A 9,462-nucleotide genomic window follows, 5' to 3' on the forward strand; every position below is an offset into this window, starting at 1 on the left:
GATATTTTAGACTCCGCCTTTAAGTGAAAACATACAGCGACTGTCTCTCTCTGTCTGACTTCTCCCAGCTGGTCCCACCCCGGATTCTCCCTCAGGGACTCCAATCACACTCCTCACAGGGTGCCACGAGGACCTGCCCTGCCCTTGAGCTCAGGGATGTTTACGTGACGACAGGGCTGTGATGCAGGCCCTGAGACGTGGCTCCACCATCCCTTCCAATGTACTGCGTGTCCCTGCTGTGTGTCCCAGTGCTGTGTACTGTGTCCCTGCTGTGTGTCCCAGTGCTGTGTACTGTGTCCCAGTGTTGTGTACTGTGTCCCTGCTGTGTGTCCCAGTGCTGTGTACTGTGTCCCTGCTGTGTGTCCCAATGCTGTGTATTGTGTCCTTGCTGTGTCCCAGTAATATGTACTGTGTCCCAGTGTTGTGTACTGTGTCCCTGCTGTGTATCCCAGTGCTGTGTATTCTGTCCCTGCTGTGTGTCCCAGTACTATGTACTGTGTCCCAGTGCTGTGTACTGTGTCCCTGCTATGTGTCCCAGTGCTGTGTACTGTGTCCCAGTGTTGTGTACTGTGTCCCTGCTGTGTGTTCCAGTGCTGTGTACTGTGTCCCTGCTGTGTGTCCCAGTAATATGTACTGTGTCCCAGTGTTGTGTACTGTGTCCCTGCTGTGTGTTCCAGTGCTGTGTACTGTGTCCCTGCTGTGTGTCCCAGTACTATGTACTGTGTCCCAGTGCTGTGTACTGGGTCCCTGCTGTGTGTCCCAGTGCTGTGTACTGTGTCCCTACTGTGTGTCCCAGTACTATGTACTGTGTCCCAGTGCTGTGTACTGTGTCCCTGCTGTGTGTCCCAGTGCTGTGTACTGTGGCCCTGCTGTGTGTCCCAGTGCTGTCCCTGCTGTGTGTCCCAGTGCTGTCCCTACTGTGTGTCCCAGTGCTGACCCTACTGTGTGTGCCAATGCTGGGTACTGTGTGTCCCTACTGTGTGTCCTAGTGCTGTGTACTCTGTGTCCCTGCTGTGCGTCCTAGTGCTGTGTACTGTGTGACCCTACTGTGTGTTGGCACTGAGCTCACCAGGTAACAGTCACCAACAATGGATGAGTTTCTGTCTTCTACATATTTACAGCACAGACTTGGACATATTCTAATGCTTTTGGGGGGGTACATTCTAAATGGGTAGGTGACTCTGACACTGCCAACGGAGAGATCTTTCCAGCTAATGTGATGTAATTCGTGATGCTTCCCAAAAAAATGCTTATTTTTTACTTCTAAAATAGCTTTGGAGGTCTGTTGCCTTCCACGTGTGAAACAAAGAGAAGCTGAAGTCATGCGCTTCCTTCGGGATGCTCCCGATGTCTCCAAGAGTCTCAGAGGAGAGTCCCTATTCCGTGAAAAACACCAGCTTTTCATGGGCCCCCCTTCAGCAAACCCTCCGTGGTGTCAGTGAACCCAGCACCGCAAGACTGCAGCTGAGGGTGGAGTACACACCGGGGAGACGGGGAAGCCCCCCACACCTGACAGTGACGCACTGAAACGTGCTGCGGGGTACATGGCAGCCTTGTTCTCCAGTTTCACGAAACAACGCACTGACGAGGGAGGCCTGCAGGCTGGCACGACATACGGCCGCGTAGGGCCGGCTGCTGCACAGGGCGGCCGAGCTCGCCCGGCCGAAGGATGCGCTCAGGAGGTAGCTCAGCGTGACCACTGACCCCCCGAAGTCCAGGAGGAAGAGGACGCCATCCAGGTGCTGCTGGAGGTGCAGACGCCGCTGACCCCAAGGATGAGGGCCAGGCCGGCGCGGCTCACCGTCAGCTCAGCCCGGTGCTCCGGGAGCCGGGCCAGCAAGTGGACGGCGGGGTCACGCCCATCGTCCTCGCACACTGCCCACACAGGGAGGACCGGTCATCACGGGGTTGAGAGGGGACAGGGCAGGTGCGGCCGGGGGACGGGCGAGCCGGGCTCATCCCTCCCTGTGGCCGCCAGTGTGGAAACACGGCCTCGGAGGCGCCGCGCTGGACGCTTCCTCCGGAGTCAGCCGTTGATGCAAACAAAGCCCCTGCAGAGCAGGTCACTGGCCATGGGGACGGGAAGAAGAGGGCCGAGGTGGCCTGAGAACAACGTCACAGCTGTGAGAAGGCAGCTGCGGAGGGGAGCGGACCCCAGACCCCAGCCTGACCGGCTGCAGTCTCGCTGCCTTTCCCGGTTTATTGAGCTTTTGTCGGTTTTGTTCCCTCTTTTTTTTGTCATTTGGTTTGTGTTGGTTTTGTTTAATAACAACAAAGAGAAAAATGAAGGGGGAACCACTGGGCCTTAAGCTGTTCACTTCGGGGGTGACTGCTCAGGTTCTAGAAGGTGGTTTGCAAAGTAATCCAGTTTGAAGTAATAACACTAAAATTAACCCATCCACTGAACCGACCGCTTGCTCACCTATATAACGTGGTGATACACCAGGGTGTAGGGCTGGTTACTTCGCAGTGAAAGCAATTCAGACGCACGCCCCGCGCTGGCGGCCCCGGGCAGGGGGCCCAGCATCACCAACGCCCAGTCCTAGGCCTTACACCCGGGGCCCAGCTGGATGGGGAAGAAACACAGAAATCCAGGAATGCATTCGTGCTACACAGGTGAACAACACGCTGTACAGCAGTGCAACTCTAGTTGAAACTAAACGACTCTCTGCAATTTTCCTTTGCTTTAATAAATAAGTGGATCCCATGTGCCGGCGTGTCTGCCCGGCTGAACAGGAAGGCAGATCTTTACCAGGTGCTTTTATGAACTTTCTTTTTTCTTTTTTTAACATCTTTATTGGAGCATAATTGCTTTGCAATGGTGTGTTCGTTTCTGCTTATAACAAGGTGAATCAGTTGGACTTTCATTCTTAAAAGCAGTTTTGATAGTTTCGAGTTTTAACAACACTGGGACAGAAACAGCAACGCTGTACCTAAAGAATTCCAGCCGTAAACAAAGACGGGAATTCCATCCGTGTGTCTGTCTGGGTCGCGTGTCACCTATGCAGCACTGCCAGGGCCCTGGGCTTCCGTGCGGGGTGAGTCTTCTGGGACGACGGGACCCAGCTGAGCGCACGCAGCGTCCCGTCCATGACGGAGCAGCTGTCAACCCCCAAGCCCCCAACGCCCCCTCCCGTCCCCCAGGCTGTTCACCTCCTCCAGCTGGATCTCCCGCTCGTAAAGCAGCCTGCGGACCACGCTGGCCACGAACGCCATCCACGTGAGCATCGCTGTCAGCAGGAAGAAGGAGCCGACGCTGTTCAAGAACCTGTGGGGACAGTGCGGTCAGCACCCAACGCCACCCCAAGATGCTCGCGGTGAGTCCTGCTCCCACGCTTCCTCCCTCTGTCCTTACGGCCCCGGAGTTCACTCAGGACCGAGATCTGTCTGACCCTGTGCCTGAGGCAGAACCGCTGTCGGGCATCCTGATGTATAGGTGTGCAAACTCACAGGGCACGAGGAAACTTTACAGACACAGAGGACCTCCTCTATGTCTGTAAAGGAGAGAGTCATGAGGGGCCTGGAATCGCATGAACCTGACTCTGGGGTCCCTGGAGCAACCACCCCGGACTCAGAGAATCTGGACTCTCTGCACACACCTGTCTGAGTGAAGCCATTTAGGACAAATTAAAGAGAATAAGAAACTACAGAAGAGAAGTTACAGTACACGGTGTGTAACTCAGGCCTTTCCTAATCTGCTCCTGGAAACAAGTCCAAATCAACAAGAGAAGGAAAAACTGCCACTGCAATTCTGATACGTATTTGGGAAGAGATGGCCAAGTATTTGAAAAAGCTGCTAAAAATAATCAAGCTCATATAGGAGTCACACAAAAAAGTAGATATGAGAGGCGTTAGCAGCAAAACCCCACCCGCTGGAGGTCGAGAATGTGCCATGAAAACTATACTTCTTGGGCTTCCCTGGTGGTGTGGTGGTTGGGAGTCTGCCTGCCGATGCAGGGAACACGGGTTCGTGCCCCGGTCCGGGAGGATCCCGCGTGCCGCAGAGCAGCTGGGCCTGTGAGTCATGGCCACTGAGCCTGTGTGTCCAGAGCCTGTGCTCCACAACGGGAGAGGCCACAGCAGTGGGAGGCCCGCGTACCGCAAAAAAAAAAAAAAAAAAAAAAAAAAAACTATACTTCTTAAGTAAGTAGTCACAAAAGTGATTCTTTCTGTTCCAGAAGGAATATCTCTATGTTCCCGTATCTCCTATGTCTCTCTTATACACTGAATGTGTCACCTCCAAATTTGTATATTGAAACCTTAACCCCCCAAAGGGATGGTATCTGGAGGCGGGGCCTTCAGGGGATGATTAGGTTGGGATGAGGTGATGACACTGGCGTCCTCAGGAGCAGCAGAGGAAGACAGACCAGAGCTGGCACCCTCTCCACCCACGGAGGACACAGCAGGAAGTCTTCACACCTGAGAAAGGGCCCTCATTATAAACCAAACCTACTAGCCCCTGGACCTCTGGAACAGTGAGAAATAAATGTCTGTTGTTAAAAATAAAAAATACTACACTTCCTAAAGCCCAGGGGCACTCTGGGGGCACAGTACAGAGAACAGCAGGTGTTAAGTGGGTGTCCACGGGCTGTTAAACTGGGTGGTGTCAGGAGCCACGCCCACCTAGAGAGGGTCTCCAGGGAGACAGAGGAGGAGGGTTATGTGAAGAGTACATGTATGTGCAGGAAGCACTCGGTCTTCATGGCCGTGGGAGAGAGCCTGTGAGCTCTGGGGGCATTCACATCCCCGGTCCTCACCACCAGTAGGAGCTCCTTGCAAACAACTGGCCAGGAAGACCCGAGTCATTCAAGATGAGTAACAACAACGACAACAGAAATCTCGCACAAGAGCCACGCCAGAACTAAAAGTAGGTTGAGAGTCTCAGAATTATTAACAAATGAAGAACACATGCCAAAAAGATGGTGACATGAAACAGATGAAAATAGCCAACATCTCTGCCACGAGTTTAAAACTATTTGCTAAGGCAATCCCCTATAAAAACACCATACCACAGGAGTGTTACGGTTCAGTGATGAGATGCTGAGGTGGCAGGAAGACACGGAATGTGAGCTGGAAGAGGCTGGGGAGAAACAGAGGGCGGAAGATAGCCGCCAGATGGATAGAGACGGATGAGGAGCACAACAAGGGCAAAGGACGCTGCACACTCCCAGTGAGCACCATAGAACACATGTGAGCATGCAGCTGAAGGGACAGGAAGAAAGAAGGAGCTTAATAGGATGAAGGGGATTTTGTTGATAAGAAACACAGGGGGGAAGTCATGCAGTTGGATCCCCTTAAGAAAAAAAACCCAAATACTGGAAGAGAATAAATTTGTAATGCTAGAACACACCAAGAGTTTCCATAAAAAATAAAAATAAAAAAAAAAGCTTAAGTCTTACACATTGAAAGAACTCATCTTGTGCCTTGGAAAACTGTCCTAGAATGGTCAACAATTAAGTGTATCCTAGTAAATTACTGAATTTTCAAGTTATTAGTGATTTGTCAAAATTACCAAGTCATATAAAAGAGTGAAAATATCAAGGTGGCCTCAGATTTCTTTATACTAACACTGAAAGCCAAAGATAATGGAACTATTTCTACAAGATACTCAAGGAAAGAGTGAGCCCAGGATTTCATGTCCAGCCAAGCTGTCTTTCAAATATAAATGCTGCAAAGAATTTTAAGTATGTAAGAACTCGGGCTAAATTGTCTCATGACATCTTCTTAAGGAAATTACTAGAAGACAAACCAGCCCACAGAAGGGTGACTGGTAAATCACAGTGAAAGAATAATGGTAAGAAGTGGATTTATTTCCAGTAAAAATAAGACTAAAACAAAAATGAAAAATAAGATGACAAGACCGATTGGAAATGTTTTGTTCCCTGAAATGTAAAAATGATGCAACAAACAAAAATTGGAAGGTTGGGGAAATTCTTCAAAGAGGAAGAATGAGTTGGTAAATGCCAAAATCAAAGGCTACTTGTTTAACGCTGACAAATGTAGAATATAAGTACAGGCATCTTTAACGTACAAAGGAGGACACTGAGATAATAATGTTAACTAAAATTGCATGATAAAAAAGAAGAAGTGATGGAAGAAGAGAAATTACATTGTTTTTTTTATTGCTCATGGTAAAAAAAAAAGAAAGAAAGGGTTGATATTATTTGTACAAAGTTATAACTATAAGGGGACCACTAGAAGAACAGCAGAATATGCCTAAGTAATGGTATAGGTATAGAAAAACATATTACATAACTGAGACCATATATACATGAAATTCCATTTCATACTGTTAAACAGCTAACCTCCCCTGTGTATGAAGCTATGTGATGCACACAAGAGACACGCCTAAAACAAGACACTTCAGAAAAGTTTAAAATGCGAGGATGGGCAAAGGCATGGCAAGCAAACTGTGAATCCAGAGAGAGAGAAGAAAGAGGGAAAAAGCAGAGGTCATTAAGTTAATTTTATACAAGGTAGAATTACATCCACAAAGCATTAAGGAAGACCCAGAACACAATTATTCATGGCTCTGAACAAAGTGACTCAGCCCCAAAATTTGAAAGGCCAACACCACAGGAAAAAGCAAGGGGATGTCCCAGTAACAAGAGACTACAGTTTATCTATCTTAGCTCAGCACAGATGAAGTGGACACAAATAAGGACAGAGAATTCCTAAACAACAAAGTTAATGTAGATAAATTCTGTACTATAAAAATAGGAAATCAGAAATTTCTTTTCAAGTGCCCATAAATCATTCACAAAAGTAGATTATATAATAGTTGACAGAGAAAATGCCATAAGTTCAAAAAGTGGAAATGATAAACACAGTATTTTCTGATGGCAACATAAAAATTAGGATTTATTAGCAGTATTTGGTAATTTAGGGTATGATGCAATGTTTGGATTTTGTCCATCTGATTTTTAAAATGCTATTGCAGACTAGTTTTAATTTGAATTTTTCTTACTATAAGTAAGCTGAGTAACTTCACATGCTTAAAATTCCCGAGAATTTCCACTTGGGAATCAAAAGAAACTTAAACAGCTCTTGGGTCAAGAAGACAGTAGAAACCCATATTGCAAGTGTCTAGAAAACTATGAACTTTTAGTCGTATATCAGATCCATGGGACATAGTTGAAATAATGATTGAAAAGAAAAGTCATCACCTTAGGTCACTACACAAATTAAAGGAAAAAAACGCTAAAAATAATGTATCAAACATGTGTCTCAGGTATCAGAGAAGCAGCATAACACACTGAAGGTATATAAAAGTAAGGAAGTAATAAAAATAAAGACAGAAATAACAAGTAAGTTAGAAAAGACAAAAAAAGAGAACTGATAAATAAAGTCCATGTGTGGTCCTTTGAAAAAAGTATCAACAGAACAAGAAAATAGTAAAACTATGTGTGCACCAAGTGAATTTTTAAAATGCAGAAGGGGAAGCATGTTGAAGGCAGACTAACCACAGAAAGAGGGGGTGAGGGAGAGGGAGAGGAACACGAGTGCCCTGCTCGACCTCACGTCCTCCCTCGGACCTTAGGGAAGAGACTGGTGTCTGATGTGGACGCGTGTGCCCCTCCACCAACTTCCCAACTGGGCGGCGAGAGGTCCTGTGACTCCCATCCCTGGGGAATCCCACAGGGGACGGTGACTGCGGTTCTCCGGGCTCATACGGTCCTGGTAACCCCTGGTCTGCAAGCTCCCAGAAGGCAAAGACGACACCTTTTTCACCACCAAGTATGACAGTCACGTGCATACATGACACATGGCAAATGCTCCATAAATGGCTTCAAATGAAAAAACGGCACAAAAACGTTCTCTCTTAGCAAGATGTCAGGAGTTCAAGGTCACGGGAGGGAAGAATAGTCCACAAACAAACAAAACCAACTGATGCTTTAGAAGAGGGTACGAAGTATGACTTTTTTCTCTACTTTCTCAACCTTTGATAACCATTTGTTTATGAAACTAACAGTGAAAGGAGAAACATATTAAACCCAGGATGTCTAAGTGACCTCAGGAATAGGACTGTCTGTCACCTCCCTATAATCAGGACAGCATGAATCAAACAAATATGCTCCAGATTCTTCCGTGTATTTATCCCTACTCTGGAACCCAAACAAAAGCCTGTCAATAAACTTGGAAATTAGGAAATCCAACATTCTCATTTGTTTAAACCCTTTTGAAAGGTTACTCTGACCTTCATAAACATGTCGTTGTCTCCACCTCTTTTTCTGAAGGTGGAAAATCCCTGACTTGCATTTTAATAACTCTTATTAACACTGTTCCTCGGTGGCTTGTCTCTATTAGCAACGTCAGACAGAAAAGGATGAGACTGTTGGATCAAAATCCCATGTATAGGGACAGCCACGTGGAGAAATCAGCTTCTTTTTTTTTTTAACATCTTTATTGGAGTATAATTGCTTTACAATGGTGTGTTAGTTTCTGCATTATAACAAAGTGAATCAGTTATACATATACATATATCCCCATCTCTCTTCCCTCTTGCATCTCCCTCCCTCCCACCCTCCCTATCCCACCCCTCTAGGTGGACACAAAGCACCGAGCTGATCTCCCTGTGCTATGCGGCTGCTTCCCACTAGCTATCTATTTCATGTTTGGTAGTGTATATATGTCCATGCCTCTCTCTCACTTCGTCCCAGCTTACTCTTCCCCCTCCCCGTGTCCTCAAGTCCATTCACTACATCTGCATCTTTATTCCTGTGCTGCGCCTAGATTCCTCAGAACTATTTTACCCAGCAATCTCACTACTGGGCATATACCCTGAGAAAACCATAATTCAAAAAGAGTCATGTACCAAAATGTTCATTGCAGCTCTATTTACAATAGCCAGGACATGGAAGCAACCTAAGTGTCCATTGACAGATGAATGGATAAAGATGTGTCACATGTATACAATGGAATATTACTCAGCCATAAAAAGAAACGAAATTGAGTTATTTGTAGTGAGGTGGGTGGACCTAGAGTCTGTCATACAGAGTGAACTAAGTCAGGAAGAGAAAAACAAATACCGTATGCTAACACATACATATGGAATCTAAACAAAAAATGGCTCAGCTTTTGTCTCTTGAGATGCATGACTCCGGTGCCAGTGCAGGGTGGTGGCCAACCCCCAGCCCCTCCCCACGTCACCCCGGCTCTGCCTCCTGCCCTTCTCCCTCCATCCACCCCCCACCCCCAGGACTCTGATCCCGGGCCCAGGACAATGTGTACTGCTGAGAAGGACCGAAACTTTCTCCCCACCCCGAACCTCGGGCCAGCGGGCTCTTGCAGGTCCTGTGTCTCCACCGCCCTCCCCGGCACGGGAAGTGGTGAATCAGGGACCTTCAGGCTCACGTCTGGGCTGTGTCCTCCCACCAGCCTGTGCCGGAGTCACGCACAGAAGAGTGCGGCCCCCCAGCCTCGGGCAGGGCCTGCTGCCATCCTCCTCTTGCCCAGTGCTGT

Source organism: Hyperoodon ampullatus (genome assembly GCF_949752795.1).
Source record: "Hyperoodon ampullatus genome assembly, chromosome: 9".
NCBI lineage: Eukaryota > Metazoa > Chordata > Mammalia > Artiodactyla > Ziphiidae > Hyperoodon > Hyperoodon ampullatus.